The following is a 22,564-nucleotide window of genomic DNA, read 5'->3' on the forward strand; positions in this document are numbered from 1 at the left end:
GTACAAATTAATGGTGTTCAAATTTCATTTGTCACGTACCGATAGAGGGAAAGAAGGGAGACATCTCACAATATGCAAAAATTATACCAGTTTAATAAAATAAATTCAATTTAGCCACACTTTACCCCTCCAGCAATGATTATAAGCACAACGATTCAAAACCTTTGTCACGTGACAGAATTTACGCGACGAATCCCCAAACAAAGTAAGTGCCACCACAGTTGGGCAATGATAGAAGTATGAACGGTAGGTCAAAAGTGACAGTCGATTGATAAAAAGCAAATTGTGTAAATTAAATTTAAACGACAACAAAATGAAATTAGTCGACTTGACATGTGAATTTTAGTGATGATTTTGATGTTTGAAAATGTCATTTGTTTTGTTGTTGCTTGCATTTATGCTATTATATTAATTAATAATAACAAAGTGACTTGCTGTTTTGTCGTTCATGGAAATTGCATTAAAAGAACGAGCGCAATGTGTATGTTTTGAATTATTTCAATGAAAAATGGAATTCGATTGTTTGCAATGGAAAATAACGAGAATAATTGAATAAGCGTAAGTTGAACCGGTTTAAATGGAAATTTAATTGCTAATTTAAATGAAATTCAATTAGTTTTGATAAAAATTAAATTGATTTGAAATTTTTGCTTTATGCGCATAACTAGCAGAGAAGTTGACTGCAATGGCGCTTCTTTAAAGCTAACTGTAAATTAATTTTGTTTTGCCTCGATAAACTTATTGCCATCAACTAGTTCACATATTATTGAGTCTTATGTTTGGATAGGTATGTATTGTATGTATATGATATTATGTATATATACAAATATAAGTATTGTATATTTGTATCGACTCATTGAGAAATTTCAAGCGCATTACCGCAGACGCGTCGATTGATTGTGAACTTCTTTATTGTTTTTGAATATTGACATTGTTTCTTCATTGCTTTCGCCATTCGCTTTGGTTTATTTGGTTTATTTGGTTTATTTGCTTTCTTTGCGTTTTGCCTTAATTTACAAATTTTATTTACTTCGCTTTTTTCGCTTTCTACATTCACACATACTCTTACTTCACGCTTTATGGTGTTACATTTGTTTACGAAAGTTGGTGAAAAATATTTATAAGCTTCCGTTTTGTTGTTGTCAAATTTGTTTATGTATTACACATATGAAGCAAAAACATAAAAGAATCTGACAATTTGAGTTCATGCCCTCGAATAGTTTTGTTTGATATAGGTTTGTGTATATCATATGTATATACAGTTCATCCATTGTTTATAAATATCTAATTTCACACCTGAATATTTGGCCTATTTATCCAAACTATGCGTGTGTGCTGAGAACTTCAGGAAATATATTTTTTTGAACAAAACTCACTGAATAGTGCATTGGAAGTACTTAATTGAAGATTTGAACTGTATTTCTTTATATAAAAATATAGTCCAATACATACTAGTACAAACTAGTTTTTGAAATGAAAAATGGATACTAAAAACTTCCGTTTTCTTAAAAACTTGATAAACACTCAAACGCCCATAAGTGACATAACTCGAAAGTGTAAAAATTCTTCGGTGCGTCTAAAAACAATACCGTTCCAGCACAAAGTAATAGTGATAATAAAGAAGTTGCTATGCCATCTGAAAATAAGTTTGTAAAAGCGGTTTCGTAGACAAACATGATTTCGAATATTTTTACTTATGATATTTTTGTCTAAATTTAGGCTGATATCTATTTGAAGTACATAATTTACTATATTGATCCATGAGGTATAAACCAATCTAAAAATTTAGACAATGTTGGTTAGCTTGATGACCGAATCTTGTATCGTTTTGTTTCAAAATTCGTGAGTCCACTGGATTAAGCTCGGTACGATTTTTACTGATGAAAAGTCAGCATTAAAAAGTAAAATATATAGTTCTCGATTGTACTCTAATTGCAGAGATCTGAGTGGAATATAACTGAAAGAAGGGATACTGCGGACTTGATGTCAATTAAATAAAAATGAATATGAGATAAACGTCGGAAGAATAGAAAAATTTCTCTCTCGTCTGATATTGAATGGACTGGATTGGATCAAATTTCACTGCTGGAAATGTCGGTGGCAATTCGTCTATAACTAATATTGGAGTTTAGTATAATCTACTTATGTAATTCTCCAATTGAATGTCTTGACCGACCATTTCTAATAGACTATTATTATTAAGACCTCACCTTATCTGAAGTTTTTTTTCTAGTAAATTCTGCACCTACTCATTAAGAAACTCAATTTGGTCCATATGTAATTCTTGAAAGCCCTACTCTTACATAACTTTAAGGTATTTCTACGGCTTAGACCAACTTAATATATGTATGTTTTACATTACAACTTCTAAAGAATGGCCACAATCTTGCTGCCGTGAGTCTCTCTCCAATTTAAAAGCGCAAATTTATAATTATATTTTTTTCTTGCAAAACTTTTCGAATTTTTATTGAAATTTCAGGGTAAGTCCTCCAAAACTTTGATTCCCACAAATAGCGAGTCTTTGCGCCAAACAATTCATGGTGGTCGTGTGTCTGATGGAAAAGGTCGCCATAGGCAGAAAATATGTCAAAGGTCATGCAACCCGTGAGGAGCTATTGTGCGCACATAAACTCGTGCTCACACATACACTAGCCACCGTGTGTGTGTGGGTATGTGCTTTAGTATAGCTGCTGCAGTGCATTGCCATTAGATTTGCATGCCTATCGCCAGTATCGCAATGCGGAAAATGCGGTCGAACGTGGAAGTAAACCTGCATGTGAATGTGTGTTTTTTCACTTGTATGTGTTTGCTCGTGATTCTGTGTAGGCTGAGATGTGCAAAAGCAAAAAGGACTCAACAACAAGGATACCGAATTTGGCAGCGAGCGCACACGGAGAGCAGCATTTTGACAGTTGTGCTATAGCAAAGAGCCTGACAGCGAGAAAATGTGTGAGTAGTAGTGGCGCGGTGAGAGCAAGAGCGCGCGTGCAAAGTGAAATGTCAGAAAGTAAGGCGTTTGCCCTTTGCAAGCTGACTCAAATTAACTGTTCGAATTCTGCTTTATGATTTGTTGTTGTACAAATTGTTATTTTTAGCTGCTTGCTTTGCCATTGTTCACTGCAGCTGTTATATTTGCTTCAATTTCGCACACAACAAATATTTTCAATTCTTTTTTGTTGAACATTATTAATTTTTTATTTATACATATGTACTTGTATATCAAATTTGCAGCGTTTTTTGCTTTATCTGTCGGTCGCCGACACTTAATTGATGTCAAATAATTGACATACTCCACTTTGTATGAGATTTTGCTTTTTATTAAATTCTCGCCTAACCTCAACTGTCATTTATATGCAGCATGTGTATGCGTGTGTGGACTTTGGCGATTAATGTCAATAAACGATTTTCCTAGATACGGATAAAAAAATTATTGTGATAAAAACAAAAAAGAACGGCAGTTATTTATGTATATTTATACATATACACATGGTGTATATATTTTTATAGATTATATGCCAATCAGAAAATGTTGGAGTGGAAAAGATAAACAAAAAAGAAAGCAACAAAGAATATAAGACCGCTAGTATGCCACTAAGAAAAGCTGAAAGAAGAAGAAAATTAAGTTGAAGTAGAGAGATACTAAGCAGAAGACCGACAACAATAAGAAGAAGTAGCGGCAAACGCGTTCTCAAGTTAATGATTAAGCAAAAATAATTGCTTGAAACATTTTGTAAACATAAACCAAGTCCATGCAGCAACAACAATAGCAATAAGTAGACAACTGCTACTACAGTGACTTCACTTGCAGAGCGAATTCAACTTCAAACTCTACGTGTGAGCGCATAAAACATGCTATGCAAGAGATAGAGAGAGATGACAGCAGAGCACGTGCAACGCGCAACGTGCGGCAGCTGCATACGTTAGAGCAAGCTGTATGCGAACTTTAATTACTAGCGACTCTTTTATTGCATTGTGTGTGATTTTTTTCCGGGCTGTAGTATTACTGGTGCCAAACTGGTACTTTTCGTGACCGGAGTGGACAGTTCTTTTTATTGATTTGTTCAAAGGTACACAAAAGCCCACTGAAATTTTCGTGAAGCAGCAGCGACTGATAGGCGATAGCGCCGGGGCAGGGTAGCGCGGTTAGGCTGGCAGGCAATCCGGCACCAGCAGCACAAGAACTTTTATCAACAACAACAATATCATCACTAACAAGGCACATCGCATGGCCAGCCGTCTGCCAATTGCTGGTCACAAACAAACATAAAAAATTAATCGACAACAACAAGGCTATGCGTTGCCTGACTGAATTTTGGTTACCAAGCGCCAATTGGGCGTGCGGTCGCTTTTTTCGTTGCACCAATGCAGTGTGGGCTGCGCGTTGTAGTTGCTATTGGAAATTCATCACATAATAGCACTATTTTATTTACTAACAGTACTTAGTGCGGTTTTTATTCACTTTTTCACTCAATTTAGTAACTTTCTTTGATAACTTTGGCAGTTTGCTGCCACTTTGCTGCTTCACTTTGCCTCACTGGCCGCAGACAGCATCGTAAGCAGCCAACAAAAGCATTCGTATACACACACACACATACACATATTTGTTGAAATATGCATTAATTACCATTTGAATTGACTTTTGTTCCGCTTTACCGTTATTGTTGGTTAGCTAATTTTCGCATGCTCATCTTTTTATTCACATAAATTGTGTGTATTTTAATGAAATTCTTTTCGCCTTTGTCTTCTAATGTGTACACTTTAATGTTTCACACTCATACGCGTACAACAACAGCAATGGCCCAAGCGTTGGTGTAGCGCACAGAAACCTTCTCTTTGTGTGTGTGTGTGAGTCTCTCTGTGACAGCTTCCTTAAATTGCTGGTTGCAGGGCGGCTGATTAAGCGTGCGAGAAAAAAGTTGACTGTCTGCACCTCCTGCTGCTTGGGTCTCTACATACAGGCCCAACAACAACAATCAACACTAAACTTCACTTTTTACCGTTAATTCACACACTTTTCGCTACTTTTCTGCACTTTATCTTTGATTTAATAAAACATTTGCCTTAATTTTGCATTTTCACATTCATCCAAATTGCGAATTTTCCTCGATTCACTCGAATTTCGTGCCCACAATGCGAAAAACGCTTTTGGGAAGAATTCATCCACGAACTCTATATACACAATCCAGTCCTCCGCTCACAGTTCTTCACTTTACTTTACAATTGTACGAAAAAAAACAAAAAAAAACCGATTCACTTCTCTTCGCTTCCTCGTTTTCGTATTCTATGTATGCGCTGCGCAGCGTTTATGAGGCACTAAACGAGTTACTCAGCGGCGAGTGTGTGCTGATACACTGTTGAGCGGTGACCGTAGTCCAGCAGTGCGGCGAAAACAACTGTGCGCTTAATTCGCCGCAACCGACAGTTATTTATTTGTTGCTCCAGTGCCACTGCATTGTTGTTGTGTATCTACTGTGTTGGTTTCTGACTCTCTCTGTGTATCTCTGTCTGAGCGCGATAAGTGAGAAGTCATCAGCGATAAATTCGCTCTCGCCGTGACTGGTCTAATCGGTTGTGTCTTGAGTTGATAACAAATTTGTCTGTTTACAAACTTAACGAAACGAGGCGAAACGTTTTCACTGTAGCAGCTGTGTTTATTTGGCACACTGTGTTTTATTTTGCTAAGTTGTTGAGATTTCAATAAGAAATAATATTTTGTTAGAAATAATAAGGAACTGCTACTTACAATACTTGACTTGTTCCTATTACCCCGAATGGGTTTTGAGGCTAGTTTATAGTTATAACCGTGAAATATCAATATAATTATGGCTATGTTTTGCTTTAAGCTGTGCACAAATTGATAGATAATCAATTAAAAAAAAATAGCTTATAAATATTTTTTTGTAGTCTTACTAATTAATATTTTTTTTAAATTTTATATCGCTATATACATACATATGTACATATATATTTAAATGTGTGAATTATGAGGCAATCTTATTTATGAATATATAAATTATTATTTAATGAAGTACTTTTGGTTCGAAATGAATTGTTTCATAAAATATAATAAATTACTTCACAAAAACATTCCGAAAAATAATTTTTTTCTGACTTTTTGAAAGAGACTGTGTAAATTTTTAATTAAATAATTATTGCAAAAATACAGATAAATAAAAAAGTATGAATTAAGAGTTTTATAATAAAAAAATTTATCCTTCATTTGAGTTCGTTGTTATGCTCAATTCATTTAAAAATTATATTTTATATGATATTTCAAATAACTGCTACACTCTCTACTTTCATTGCCTATTTTCAATTCAAGATTTTTAATCCAAAAATCGACAATAAAAAATTTACTTTTTAATCCGAATTTAAACATTTGACAATTAATTTTCCTTATCCGAAAATCAGAATTAAAAAACAAAAATTTAATGTTAATCTCAAAATCGGAATGAAAAATTGATAAAAGTGTTTTTTATTTAATACTTAGAGTAACAAATATAAAATTATTTTCCAAATCAAAAAGTGGAAGAAAAATATATATAAATAAAAAGTTTCACATATTTACAACTGAAAAATATTTTTGAAAGTAATTAATTGTGAAAGATACGAAGTATGTAAGTGCAATATAACTTCAAATTTAAAAACACAACTAATTTCAAATTATTAATTTGGAATTAATATATCTTAAAAATGTTTTTCAATTCGCTGTTTACAATTAAACTTTTTTTTAACTTTTAAACAGATTTTTGGGTTTAAAAATGTATTTTTAATTTTCCAATCCAGTATTGGAAAACAATTGAGATTGAAAATTTTAAAATTATTTTTAATTAAAATTTATAAAATAAAAAAAAAAAATTCTTTGAAAACTTAATGCAATTATCTTTTTGATGCATTATTAAAAACCCTGCACCTGAATAAGTAATATTTTATGCTATTCTAGATACTTAACCTTCAAAAGTGAGATAAATCTATATAAGATAAAGAAAAATTCACCTAATGGCCTATTTTTGCTTGGAAAGTACTTAGAAGACAACATGCTTCTTATTATCTACAAAATTTCTCTTTTGAATTTGAAAACTGAATTTTGCTTTAATCAAATATAAGATCAATTCAGATAAGAAGGTCAGTGTAGCTGTAAATTAAATACAAATATTTATTTAACTCAGTTAAAAGTCAAATCAATCACTCTTTGCGAAATTGGAAGCAAAATTCCGCGAACAAAGATTTCAAAGCGTATGTAATCAGTATGACGGGAATTGGCGTCTCTATAGTTTTTGAGAAATCTAAGTCGCCATGGATCCAATATCCTAAACTCTTTGTGTTTCCAATTGAATCAATACTACGGAATAATTAAAAATGTTGCGGAAGTTTTATAGCAAGCCTACTTCATCACGAATACAAGTATTTGAATGGTCACAAAGTCATCGAAATTTTTCCTTGAAAAAATTAAAGAAATATTGCTTGAAAATCGTAGTATTGGCATCAGAGAGATAGCAGTCGATCACACCATATCTTATGAATAGACTCAATAAATTTTTGTGAATATTTTGGATATTCGTACCAAAAGATCTGAAAGTTTTTCAAAAACGACGTCAAGTAGAGGACGCCAAAGAGATGCTTGCAAACGTAGCTGCTGATTCTACATTCATAAAATGCATCATTATTATTGATGACACGTGGGTTCATAAATATGACGTCGAAATTGGCCAATAATCTAGCGAATAGCGGTCCAAAATTGAGCAGATACCGAAAGAACCTCGTCAAAGCCTATCAATAATCAAGGTGAGCTCGTTCCGCAGGGTTAAACGGTAAATAAAATATACTATTTGGTTGTTTTCGTCTAGCATTGTGATTAACTTTTTAGGCCAAACATGTAACGATCGTTCAACCTTCGTTTTTGCCAGATTTGGATTCCTGTGATTTTTTTTTCTGTTTTCTAAACTGAAAAACCGGGTTCGGGCGACGCGCATTGAAGCCATTAAAGGTAATCGCTGAAGGCATTGAAGGCTACCCCAGTCGAGTCTTATAAAAAGTTGCTTGAATATTGTTTTCTCTAATTGCTTAAGCTTCCTATAACTTGTTCATTCCTCCTTGCAGGCTACTACTAATTTCGCTCTGGAGAGGTGATAACAATCCTTTTTGTTATAAAATTGCATTACTATACAAGAGTTTCGCTATTGTTGAAATTCTATATTTTATAAAAAATATTCTTGGCACTTAATTCGAATAAGACTCATATATATATTTTATTATACATTTTTAAGCTTTTTGTAGTTCTTTAAAGCGATGAAAAATTAAAACATTTTGCCCAACATTTTCATGTGAGACTCCATATCTTTGATCGTTTGAAAGTGTGGCTTAAGTCGAGTTTAGAAAAAATCCGGTAATGTGTTGGTAATTTTTATATTCCGAAGCGTTTAGTTGCATGTATAAGTTATGTATCACAAAGCATTTTGAAAATCTCAACTTTCATCTAGAACCTTTATACAGGAATACCGTTAACTAAGCTAACTCAGAACCAACATGTGTTTAAACCTTCATATGCGACATAAGCTATTTTGGATAACATATGCGCGTGAACACAAATAAAAATTGTTTCGAAAACTAAAGTTCTGCATGCTTCCACGGAATATAATATTATTGCATATTATTGGAGCATTATGCATGGCAGGGGTATTAGGTAATTAATTTGTTATCAACCAACAATCCAATTTTCTTCTTTCTACAAATACTTGGTATATCTGCGCATATAATACAGGTGCATGCGATATAATCGTTTGGCACTATCTTTTATCAATTTATGAGCATGTATAAGTGAGAGTAGTATGTGGAAATAAAATCAAAAATAAAACTGAAAGTATTTAAGCGGTTATTCACGTCACCATTGCACGCAATTTCATTATCATTTCCTATGTTTTTTTTTACGCTAATGACTTTGTGGAGGAGATTAAAAAAACACAAGTAGGTGCGAGCTAAGCGCGTGAGCAGTCGAAATACATATACTTTCGTTACCTGTACCAAATTGGCGTTTTATGGGAAATTGGCTTTGGTATAGTCCGATTTCGGCCATTTCGAACTTGTACAAAAAGGATAAATTTAGAATTTTGTGAATCGAATTTGGATCTAATTAGCGCAAGTACTTTGTGAGACATGAAATTTCATCAGAAAGTGGGCGGTGTCACAGCCCAATTTTTAAATTTCTTTATTGTTCTTACTAAATTTAGTTAGTTAGTGACCTTAGTATTTAAGGGAATCTCTGTATTAAACCTTTTAGAAGCCGAGACCACAGCCAATAAACAAAACTTTTAAAATCACATTTACACCAGTTTTTGCATTCTATGATTAAACTGAATTTCATTGGTATGTGAGTTATAGCAATTTTTATTTATGTGCCGAGAATTGTTTGCTACGAAGTTTGTAACATCCAGAAGGAAACGCCGGAGAACCTATCAAAATGTTTATACCTTAAGTATAAGCGATCAACGTGACGAGCTGAGCCGATGTAGCCATGTGCTTCTCTCTGTCTGTACGTATATACGCAAGTCAGTTTATATCTGCCGATATCTGACAATTATAGGATATAGTCGTCATGAAAAGTCAAAGTCAAGTCCATGTATGAAATAATTTCTTTTTTGAACGAAATTTTGCATAGATTATTCTCCAAAGCAACGGTAAAAACTCCAAAAAATTGTTCTGATGGTACCACTATAGCATATAGCTGCCATATAGACTAACCGAAGCAAATTTTATTTTTATTGTTTTTTGTTTATAAGAAGTCATATTACCATAACCCCCTTAAACCAGCATAAAATACTTTCGGAATTTGTTTTGAATTTTCTAAAAACTATTTTAAACTACTCCATACAATATTAGTTGTGCTTTTAAGTTTGAAAATATATTGAAGCACTTCCTTCTTGGTAAGACTGTTTAGATAGTTTTCACTAAACTTATACACATGCTTGTTAATGTGTGCGTGTATAATTGTACTATTAGCGCCATATTGGTTATTAACATGAAAGCCAACATACATGCAAACATAAATATATACACAAATGGAAGAATGGAGGTACATAATGTTGTTGCAGTTTAACAAAGTCACTTTAGCGCATTTATTAGCTTTTAATGGTGAGACAGTGTGCAGCTGGTGAATTAAAGTACTGATGATGACCAGACATGACAAAGTCTAACAAGTGTCTTTTATTGGGTATTGGGTGCTATTTAGTAGTTATCCACATAAACTAAGAGCATATTTAATTATTATATTCAAATGGAGCAAATGCACTTTGTGACCTGTCAGCGGTGGAGTCGATTCAAAATATGTACGTTAGTTGAGTATTGTGTGTAAGCACTGCAGTTGATTTGCTGATGAAGTTTTTTGCGACAATTAAATTCACCAGTTAATGGTTTATTATTGATTGTGTGAGCGAGTGGAGCACAGTTAGGAGCGTTGCCCCCAGCACGACATACAATGTAATATTAATGACAGCCTGAGTAAGGACTGTATATGTGATTCCATAATCGAAAAATTAAGCTTACAGTATAAAAAATCTTTGCTATAATCCGATCGGTCCTGAAATGTAGTGCTCTGTCTTTAAAAACTATATTTAATAATCTTAATCAGGTTGCTGGTCAATTTGATATTCGACTATGTGTATTGAAAAAATTGTTGCAAAAGTGTTTTGGACAGATAGTGCAAGTCGTGAAGTTATCGAAAACGTGTCCCATGCGACGTTAATGACGATAACGTCGAAAAAGTTAAAGAAACATTGGTTGCAAATCATTGTGTTACGATCATAGAGATAGCAGAGGACCTGACAATCTATTATGGATCGACTCAAGACATTTTGGTTAATATTTTGGGTATAAAGTGTGTAAACGCCGGACTCGTACCAACCTGAAATTTTTGCAAAAACGACGGCGAGTAGAGGTCGCAAAAGAGATGACGAGGATCCCGCTTGAACAGTTGGCACACCGAACCTTTGTGATGACCACCAATATTGAAGGTGGATCCAAACTCTTTCATTCATCGACCAAGCGTATTGATAATGTCACAAAGGTAGTCGCCCGGTACAGTGAAGATGTGACTACTGAGATGTTTCTACGTTAGTTTACCAAAAGCTGGGTTTACCAAAAGAAGGTATTGAATTCAAGGGATTCAACCTCAATTTGTTACTCGCGTAACAACATCGAAGTTGCGTATAGGCTTGAGGGTTGCAAATAACTCAAAAGAGAGGCTTTCTGAAAAACTAAAAAAAAAAACTTTACCATACTAAGCTTTATTTCATTTTCAACGCATAAAAATACAATTATTGTATAATAATAAATCAACATTTTACTTTCCATAAAATCAGGGTTACTGAGAGAAGAAAACTGTACTGTAATAGCAAAATATATAAAAAATATTCCACTCAAATAAGCAAATAATTTTTATAAACTTTTTCAAATATAAATTAATTACTGCATACCAACACATTGATTGTTGCAAATAAAGAACCGGTGAATGAAAGGTGTTGGCCACAAATTCTAGTAATTTGCCGAAGGTTAAAAAATTTAAGTGAGTCTAAGCATCATTATGTGTTAGGGGAAATTGCGGCGAACCGCAAAGTAATAGTGCAGCACTAGTCGCTGTTTAGGGGTTAGCTAAGTAGCCGTTAAATGCAATAAAACAACAACAGCAACAAGCGAGAATACAACATAAAAATAGGCCTACACTAAGGTTTGTCCACAATGCAAACTCATTAAAATAAACGCTAATCCATGAAGAGGTAATGGAGGAAGCAGGAGGGGAATAGCAAGGGAAAAAGTAATAAAAATAACAACAACACTAAAACGTACAAGTACATGTTGGGTCATAAAAACAGCAAAAACCAGAAGTAATGTAAATATAAAGGCGCAACGCCTTAAGGTAGGCAACAAAACTGGCAGGCAGTATGGGCGCTGACAACAAGGCAAGCGAAGTCAGGACGACATGAGTGGCGAAAATGCAGTCGAAATGTTTGATTGTAATTTTATGAGACCAGTGCTACCAAGGAACAACACACACATACGGTCGCGCAAAAGCTCATTTCCACTCATTTACATCGTTACAACTTAACGTCCTCAGCGCTTGACTCAACATTTGTACGATTGCGGTGAGACGCGTACACTTTGACGCTGTTCAGGAAATGTTATATTGCGTAAGCGCAGCTCGCGCAACAACAATAACAATTAGTGTACACAAAGCTGTGTTACTTGTGCGGCAGGTAAGGTTGGTAATTAGCGTACTTTTATGGCAGACTGTGCGGGCGTGCTTTAAGCGGATTTTCATTGCAGTTACGGTGGGTTGTTGAAATGCGCGTTTCCTTCATCATAATTTTCGTGTAACTTTTGTACAATATCTTTTCGGTGATTGTGTGTTGTATTCTTGGAAAGCTTTAATTCCTTGCGCCGAAAGGGAAAATTTATAATGGACTGTAATTTGATATATGAAATTGAAAGGTAAAAATAAATCTGGATATTTTTGTATATTTGGTAGGGTAATTTGAAAATCTTAAAATTTAACTATCCGCTTATATAAATATTATATCAGAGCAGTATACCACAAAATATTATATTTCAATTCTTTAACCTGTATATTAGACTTTTCATAATTTTCATAAGGTGAATTCAAACGGTTTAGATTTAACATTGTAGATGTGTGACTTAGATAAACTACATATACAACTCGCCTAATTGTAGGCTATCAATTTTAGTTAAATTTATATAGCGACTGTATGCTTTAGTTCGACGCGGCGAATAGTAAGAAAAACAGTGGTCTTTCCCGGAGCGATTTTACAAACAATAAATACGGAATGATTGATTGTGATTTAGATTATCTTTTCAACTCAACATCAACTAATAAAAAATTCTTATTCATGGAAAAGTTTGGAGTATAAAAGGTATTCTTTTTCCTGGACTTAAGGTACTTAAGTACGTATACGACGAATTAAATTTCAAGTGGCTGTTTGTCTGACCGTCCGCCTGTCTGTCCCTTCGTAAGTCCGTGTAAGCGATAACTTGCGTAAAAATATATAAATCTTGATAAAACTTGGTACACATGTTTCTTGGCACTCAAGGATGGTTGGTATTGGAGATGGATGGAATCGGTCTGTCGGATCAACAGTTTATTTAATCCCCATATATGTACCTCACAGAAAGATGTGACCTATCTTAATAAAATTGAGAGAGCCTTTCTGATAACGGTGCACCTGCCGAAATGGATAAAATCGAGTAGAAATTTTCCCTAGAGTAGAAATTTTCCCGAAATTGGTGACTCTCAGATTCGGACGTCTACTACGGATGTTTTCTCGCAAAGGCCTCAAAACGCTCAAATAATATTATTTATTGACCTTCTGTCCCGTTGCTACAGAGTATAATGAACGATTTTAAGACCAAAAACTCGTTCAATACCATCGATCAACCACCGTATTTTCCGGATTTGGCCCATGCGACTTTTTGTATCGCTTTTGAAGGCGACAAAATATATATTGATACAGATTAGAAATTTTTCGTTTTAATTATATCAATATGTAAGATATCTTAGCAAAAGTAACTGAACATATAATTAATATATATTTTCAAATTGGTCAACAAATTACCCAATATCCCATATATTACATATAATGTTTTTTTTTGAATATCACCACAATATATTAAATTTGATTTCGGTCTCTTCGATTGAGTTTATGTTGGATAAATCTCATTTGCAAATGATTTTAATATACTTTTCGCTGACGGAAAGTAAAATATAGTTATAGAACTAATGAAATATATGATCAATAATACATATTCGTAAGTTAATTAGATACAAATTTAATTGTAATCCTTTCAGAATTTCGTCGAATAATCAATGTTGAATTCTTTTGAAAATTTTTTAACATAAAGTTTTGCCAACACCTGATGATAAGATAGTTCAATCTTCAAATCGATTGATTAAAATTATTTGCATATTCGTAAGTACATGTCGCAATTTACAAATATCTTTAAAAGTATATTTGAATCTGAAAACTCACTGAATTTTTTAGAATTAGCGAAAAGAACAGCTATTCCCTAAAGTTTATTTTAAAAGTAATGTGCCTAAAAGTATGCAATAGCATTAGTGTGTAAACCCCGAGAAAGACTCAGTTTCGAGGGTGGCATTTAACTCACAAATGCCGTTTTATTAACTTTAAAGTCTATGAAAATCATACAATAACAAATAAGCACTTAGGGAACAAATAACGGTATTAATAAAAAAGCGAGCGAAGTGAGAACAAAGAAAATGGTGTATGCGGTAGAGAAGAGATTTGTTTCTGTTTGTATGTGCAGGTTGCAGGGAGAGGCAACCAAATGCTGCTGCAAGCTGCTGATATGACACATATAAAACATATAAAAGGAAATTACGACAAAAATTAACAAGCAATATATTAGAGGGAAAATATTTTATTATTTGACATAATGGACGAAATTTTATTGTTCCCGAAGCGGGGCAGTCGCTGTCGCAGTCGCGTTTTTACGGTAAACTCGTCATGTGCGCTGAGACAAAAGGCTGTGGGCATTGGCAGCAGACGGGTGAAGGGGGAAAATACTTGAATGACGTACACATGTTTCGCTAAAACGCAAATGCATGTGCAAAACACATACACACACAAACAAATCATTGCGAAATATTTATTATTAAAATATGTAATTTTATCACATTGGGCTGCACACATTTCACTTTCCAGCAGCGCCTGTTTGCCCACCAGCCAACTTGTGCACTTAACGACCCATTATTTAATACCTTCTCCTATTCGTCGTAGGCAGTGAATTTGTTGCTGTTGCAATATATGCATTTTTACGACGCATAAGTAACGGACTGCCAATGTGCAACTTTATAGATTCAACTGAAATTTTTATGTTTTTATTAAAGGCAAAGTAATAAAAATACAGTACCAACAACAACAACAATTCATGATACGCCGCTAAGGAGTGAGAGGGAACGACAAAGCAGAAGCCAAACATAAAAATACTGTTATGTCGAAAACAATCATGAGCCATCACTGCCCGAACCCACTGAAAGCATAACAACGAAGTGCGCGAAATGAGTGAGCGCAGTGTGTATCAATCATTCGGTGGCATGTGTAGCCAATCATTCAGTCAGCAATCCTGGCGTACTCTCTGTGTTTTTGTAGGCTATAAACCAGCTGGCGCTTGGCTTGCAGTTGTCAGCACTTTTATGTTTATAACTCCTACCACACAACGCCCGCTTTGATGTTAACTTTTTTGCTCTTTGATTTCTTTATGAAACACAAACTGTGGAGACTACTCTCACTACTCACTCACCGAGGTGGACTTAGCTGTGTAGCTTATTACCACTTTTTCAATTTTCCTTCTAAAAATTACATTATATTTTCTTGAAGCGTCCATTCGGTCAGGGGAAAAGGACATTCAAAATGTTTCTAATCGCTTCACTGTCGTTATTACTTCGTAATGTTTTTATAGTGTTATGTAAGAGAAATCATTTTATTGCTTCATTACATACCAACCGCCGAGCTTGTTATCTCTAAATAAGTAAGTTTTGGAAATGGTATGTGTCACTTGTACTTCTGTTGTTATTTTAGGAGGTCGTCCTGGAGATCGGCTAAGGAATCAAGGGAATCCAAATATTTCAAAATTAAATATTTTAAAAATATTGTAATATATGTGAATATAATTTTTATGTCTATTTCCAGTTAATTTGAGATAATTTTTTTTTGGCAGTAGAAGAATGTACGGACACTCCGGGTCTCTTACTAAGAAATAGTGTTTTTTTTTTTGAATATTCTGACATATATGGAATATAGCTGTCATACAAGCTGAACAATCGAAATCATGTCCTTCATTGGACATCTTTTTATTTCACGAGATATCTTCACAAAATTTGGCATGAGTTATTGTCTAAGGCAATGATGCAATCTGCGAAAAAATTGTTCAGATCGAACCACTATAGTACATATGCAGGTGTCATACAAACTGACCGATCAAAATTAAGATAATTTTCTTCATAAAATACACTTTTTTTATTAAGCAACCTTAATATGACTTGAATGTTGGTTTTTCACACAAAGTGGCCAGAAAGGCTGACAAAACGTTTTCCGTTGATTGTAAACCGTTAGCCGGATTGTTTCTAAATTGACTTATATTGTACATATAGTTGCTATAAGAAATACGCCTGCGAAGGCTATTATAGCTTTGAAGCAGCCAAAGTTAACGGTTTTATTTGTTTTAAGTTATCATACTCAAAAATATTTATATGTGTCCATGAATATTTCATTCAATGAAAAACATAATAGTCTAAGCATGATTAAAAAAATAATATGAGTAGGGAACTCTATTGGCGACCAAAAGAGAATAGAGCTGGTAGTAGTCCGCTTCAGTAGCTCATCAGTACTCTTATCCCTTCTTAAGTACCTTCTTGTTTTTCCAAAGTGAATTATAGTTTCATAATATTATATTAAGCTGTTATCTTACAAAAGCAGTTCACAGATCGGAACTCTTCTAATCTATTGTCAATTAATAAATTAGTCTAATATCAATATATTGCGCCAGATTTCTAATATTTATGTAGGATACAAGTGTAAGTATAAATGAAGGTAAAAATATATATAAAAATGAAATGCAAAAATATATGGCATTGTCTTCCAAAATTTTTTTTTCATTGCTTGTGACAATGAATAACCACTTTGAAATATTTATACCGGCACTAAATCTCCTCTGAAACGCTTAGCTACTACTCTGGCAGTCAATCATGGATATTAATCAAAGCAATTATACGATATCTGAAATTGATTCACATAATTAATATGACAAATTGGACGTTTAAATTATTCAAATCATTTTAGCTCGCTTGTAATTCAAATGCAGGATGTGAGCACTTTTATGAGCACGGTGACTTATTGGACACTAATCATGGCTACCAGTGTTGTAATGACTTGGACTTTGAAATTGAATATTCTGCAAGCACAGTTAATAACACAAATATGCGTGGAAGTGAAGTACATAGATAGAAGTGGCTTAGTTCAATATAACTTATATAGTTTAGGATAGAAATATCAAGAAAATACTCCTACTTGTAACAACAAGTAAGCTACAGTCCTCGCTTATAGCAGGAGCTCTGGCTTCAATATTTGGTTCGGTATACAAGTATATCGCTAGAACGAAAATAAAACTCATATTCCAACTCTGTTAGATCTAGCTCCATCCATACCATATGGCATGATATTTTTTACAAATTAGGTATTGAGCTGTCGCAACATTAAGGAAATATTATTGACGAAATTTTATTGACCTTAGTCGGTTTAAGAGCTGATAAATCAGAATTTAAACTAATTAAAAAATGAGGTTAGCGAACTACCTGCGCTAACATTGTTAGGAATATGAGTGAGGAATATATAGAATAGAAGTTGAAACTTAGCCGTAAGTCTAACCTACAATATGATTACATTTAGAATAGCTCCGCTAATATGTTAAATGTGAGAGGCTCGAAGTGATTTGAGCCCGAACCGGAAAGCAAAACATAATCATATAAGAACCCTAACATACTTGTATAGGCACAATACCGCTACTACACACACACAATACTTCAACAGCAGTTAATAACATTGCTTCCGTAGAATCGCATGTTGCTCCCATTTACTGTTACATTTATGGATTCTGTGGCATTGTGACAGCGTCAAGAATTATGATGATACTTTCTAGACAAAGATCGTATGTTTCCCGCTCTTTCGATGCTATAACAACGCCACAGTGGCTGCATATTTGTTGAAACCCCGCTGGGGAGTGGCTGGGACGCAGGTTGCTCCTACCGGCGCGAAGGGTTGAGCCGCTTATGAACTGAGCTAGAATTTTAAGTAATACCGTAGCAACAACAAAGCGAAAAATACACGAACGCCAGCAGACCGCAGGGACTATGCCACCGCGCAGTTGAGCGTTATGGGCGCGTGTGTATACAGGCGCGCGCATGGTTGTGTAGGTGTGCGCCAACGGGCGTGTGTTTGCGACTATGTTTGCAAACTGACTTTTGATTTACGCTTTGTCATTAATCCAGTGCAACATAACAGCGCGAGTTTTGTGTTGCACTCGCCAGCTTTGCCAGTTCTTAGCGTCCACATTTCATTTTGCGCCGCATCGTGTGGCATGTTACTATTAACTACTGTGTGCCACCGCTGCTGTTGCGCGCTTGTGGATACTGCCTTCATTGTTGGACTTGTTGTTGTTACTTATGTATATGTGCTTGGTGTTGTTGCTTCGCAGGGCACGCTCTGAAATAAACACTCGAATCGTTACCCATACATTTGCAGTTGTGCAGCAACAGTAATATAACGTTACCTGCGCTGCATAGCAGGTATGTTGCATGCAACGCATACCTGCAACATAACCTTTGTGAAATGAAGTGCGAGCTGGTGTAACCAAGTGGATGTGAGCGGAGTCTTGCGTGTATGTATGGGTGTGCATGTAATGGAGCGCACACAGCTACGAGCTGGCATTCTTGTATGTGTATGTGAGTCTGTGTGTATGCGGGGTATGCTGCAACAAATATTACTTGTTGTTGTGGATAGCGCGAGTGCCTTAGCGCATATTTTCAGTTCCATTGTGGAGAGTGCTTGCAATTGCGCTTGTGTTGGCAGCACGCATATATTTGTTTGCGTGTGTGTGCCATTGGAGGAAGTTATGAACACACCTGCAAGCCGTGGCAATTGGAGTGCAGTTCAGCCATTGTTGCCTTACTGTAAATGTACATTTACCGTCATTTGTACGTGTGTGTATGTGCGCTCGTTTAGTTCCGACTCGATCTTTGCGCCTAGCATGCGCTGGCGGAGCTCTAAATGCAACTGCCTGCTCCGCCCCAATTGATGCTCCAAGATTTACAACTGAAATTGCTCTGTCGGTTTTATTTTCATGTTGGAATTTATGGTCCGTGGCTTAGTGGCGCTACGCCAGGTAAATACAAATTAAAAGTGCAGCCCAAAAACACAGGCGCTAACTCGGCCGCACACAGCACAGTATATGATACAGCACAGCATGGCAGAAGTAGCTACAAAGCCACATATAAGTGTATTTATATATAGACAATAAGTACTCCATATTAACGCATAAATTCAATTCTTTCAACACACACCCACATACAAGCATATTTTCAGCCTTTACACACACACTAATACACTCAGCACACGCATAGTTTACAGCTGCGTTGGTGTGCGTTTTGGCGTATTATGCTTAAGCACTGCGAAAACTTGTTGGCTCTTAGCCACTCGCTCCGCAACTGTCTGGTATTTAAAGCATTGTTCAATTTTTATGAGATTCCCAAGCTGTAATTACTTATTGTAGCGTGAAGTGAGGGAGAACTTCGCCTGGTCAGTGGCAATGCGGTGCTCATTTACAAACTTTCAGACATGTATGTATATTTATATATTATATATACACAAACATACGTAAATACTCTGAAATGCGCATAATAGTGAGGTGTAAGCTCACCTATTGGCGTGTAATTCACTTAAAGTGTTTATATAATCTCCAGTTTTTCACTTCTTTACTGCCTTGATATTAGCTGGCTTAATGAAATTGCTGGCACAAGCTCATATTTCAGCGCTCGCTGCAAACTTTGCAAATAATTTAATAGTTTAGCAACGTGCGGAAGCGGCTATCTAGCTCTTTCGCTTATTAAAAAGGGATATTAAAAGCTTTTCGAGCTTTTTTGTCCTTTTTTGCCTAGAATTAACTGAAAACGACATTCAAGTATACCATATATGTATATGCATAAAAGCTCAAGCAAAACTTGTTAGTCAGCTTTTGAAAAGTTTTTTGTCAACTAAAATCTTTTCTCTTTAAAAGTTTTAATGTGTGGCATAGTTTTAACAGAATTCAAAGATCTGATCAAATTTGAGTCGGACTGGTCCTTTTTAACTGCGCGCGCAAACCGAATCGAAAAGAAACAAATATTTTCTTAGATTAGTATAAGCTCATTTTCATGTGCGATCTTCAGTCATCAATAACTGTGTGTTTGGCAGCTGTTTGTTTACGCAGACGCGAAAGTTGGTCTAGCGATTTTAACCATTGAACAAAAAATTGCACAACGAATTTGTTGGAAATTTGGTGTTTCTAATAGAATGACGGCTCTAGAATCATTGAGAATGTTGCAAAAATGTTTTGAAGAATTTACTTTATCAAGAAGCACAGTGCAAGTCGTGAAGTTATCGAAAACTTGCCATGCGAATCGTTCAACCACCTCGGTTAATGACGATAACATCGACATTAAGGTATGGGATGGTATCAGAAAGATAGCAAACTCAATACATTTTGGTTAATTTTTGAGTATGAGGCGTGTCAGCCTCATATACCGTACCAAAAAAAGAAATGTTTTTAAAAACGATGACGAGTAGAGGTCGCAAACGAGTTGCTTACAACTTAACCATCTAACACATCATGTCAGACGTGGCATTATGAATATGACTTTGGAACTGTCCAAAAATCTTGTGAATGGTACTCCAAAAATTAGCCGAAATCGAAAAAATCAAAACTGGAATGCACTGATGGCCAAAATAGTGTATGGAAAGCATTGACGTGCTTGTATTGGCTCACAAGAAGTCTAGGTTGAAGGTGATAATAAAGATTTGTATGAAAATTCGTGAAGTATTCTTTAGGTATATGTTAGAACCTGTTTTGAATAGGGTCGTTATAGTACTGGTCGTTATAGTACTGGCATTTAATTCTGATATCTGCGTTCTTTTACGCTCTCTTCTTGCCATAGGAACACAAAGTATCTTGATAAAAGCAGCATGTTTTCGAAGAAAAAATGTGGTTGCGATGATATGGAAGTCTTCAGTAAAATGAACTACCATGGCGAATTTCAACCAACACCAATCACAATGAATTACTTTATTTTATAATTATACTTGTATAAGAAATCAAAGTTAGATATTCGAAAATATATAGTAAACATTTTATATTTCAAAAACTCTTTTCCGATTATGAACACCCAGAGCATTTGTTTTATAAGCTTGACCGAAAAAGTAGTTCGCCATTGAAATAAGAAGAAAACGTGTATGCTGCACATATTTTTACTTTTTAGTAGCTTAAATACCATATTAATTAATTTTTATTTAAATTCGCTATGTTTTGAAATTCGAAGTGAAATATTTCGAGTTTGGAGGCTAACTTCGAAAAACCAAGAAATTATTATTTTTTACATGTGACTTAATCTCCCCAAAATATTGAGTTTAAGCCAACAACCAGACGATTGTCGTATAGTGTAATTATTTCAAAAACAATTAAGAAAAATCATTAATTGAGTTACAATATTCAAAAAATATCTAAAGCCAAAGCCCTTGGGCGGCCCTTCCAATTACCTAAAAATAAATACGTTTAAAATTAGCACAAAATTGAGCTTTCATTTCACTGAAAAAAATTTTGTGTCAGCACTAGAAAAGTGCATTAAATTGATCAAAAGCTGTAAACTAAAAAGTATTGAAAGTATCCAAATAAAAAAATGAATCCTTAAATAAGAGAAAGTACGGCTAAGTAAAGCGAAACAGCGTTGAGGGGCAGCGCAAAAATGCCAACTTTTGACCAGCAGCGAGAAAATCACATTAGCGCCAGATTTTCTACAGCAGCATGCCGGAGATAAAGACGGGGAGAACTAAAATGGCAAAGGCAGATATTTACGAAATGTACTGTTGTTTGTTGTAAAAAGCATCGAAAAAGGAATAAAGTGAAACAGGTAAGGTGGCACACGGGGTGGATTGAGACGGGCTTTTACGTATTAGATACTTTTGCCAGTGATGTACGCAGTGAGTTAATAATGCTTTCTAGTAATTTGCTAGAATGCTTAAATTGCACTACCACAATTTATACATAAAAAATTATTTGCTTGATTAATATTGAATTTATAATATATTGAGTATATTTTTCATCAAAAGGCGTATTAAGTAAATAATTAGCTTTAACCAGCTTTTTTTTAAAAACTGAGTATATTTTGTATGCTTCGAATGTAATCTTAATTGACTCAATTAGTCATACAACTTATATACAAATTTTTTAGATAAGAAAAATATATTCGAATGAAGAAGAATTCAAAGAAAGCGTTATTTTACGCTGTATTACAGAATGTTCGTCAACTGTTATTTCTCTTTATTTCATTAAGTTCAAATGATTTAATCCATGTTAGTTACTAGTAACTAATTTAATAAACTTGGTATGAATGCAAAAAAAATTTAAGTCAGCTCAATTAAAATTTAATTGACGCAATTAAGTCTGGCGTTAGAGCGTTCAGGTTTTAGTAAATTGAAAGCTTAATTTACGCAATTTAGATTGATATTTGTGAATTTAATTAAAGCTAACTCAATTAAATACTTAATGTACTCAATTAGGGAAGTTATATGAGCACTCAGTTAAAATTTGTTAAAGTAAAATTTTACTCTAGAACAAAGGAATTGCGTACCAAAAGTCAACTAAAAACTTAATTGACTCAATTTATACTGATATTTCTAAATTCAATTAATAAGTCAATTAAAAAATTAATTTGCTCAATTAGGGATGTTATTTAAGC

At 34.5% G+C, this 22,564-nt stretch overlaps 1 protein-coding gene across 9 annotated transcripts in view; it reads right to left on the reverse strand.

Moving 5' to 3' along the window:
• The window catches only part of Ptp99A (Protein tyrosine phosphatase 99A), a 404,350-nt gene that overhangs the window by 91,452 nt on the left and 290,334 nt on the right, over nucleotides 1–22,564 (reverse strand). The window contains exon 1 of one of the 9 annotated variants that reach the window (XM_036358659.2): nucleotides 4,625–5,374. The exons of 6 other annotated variants lie outside the window; for them this stretch is intronic. The gene's annotated coding sequence lies outside the window, so the exon portion shown is untranslated. Of the gene's footprint in view, nucleotides 1–4,624; nucleotides 5,375–22,564 lie in introns of those variants that run through there. 2 more of the 9 variants (XM_036358657.2, XM_036358656.2) reach the window with 2 other exon arrangements.

The sequence above is a fragment of the Bactrocera oleae genome, chromosome 2 (genome assembly GCF_042242935.1).
Source record: "Bactrocera oleae isolate idBacOlea1 chromosome 2, idBacOlea1, whole genome shotgun sequence".
In the NCBI taxonomy this organism is placed as follows: domain Eukaryota; kingdom Metazoa; phylum Arthropoda; class Insecta; order Diptera; family Tephritidae; genus Bactrocera; species Bactrocera oleae.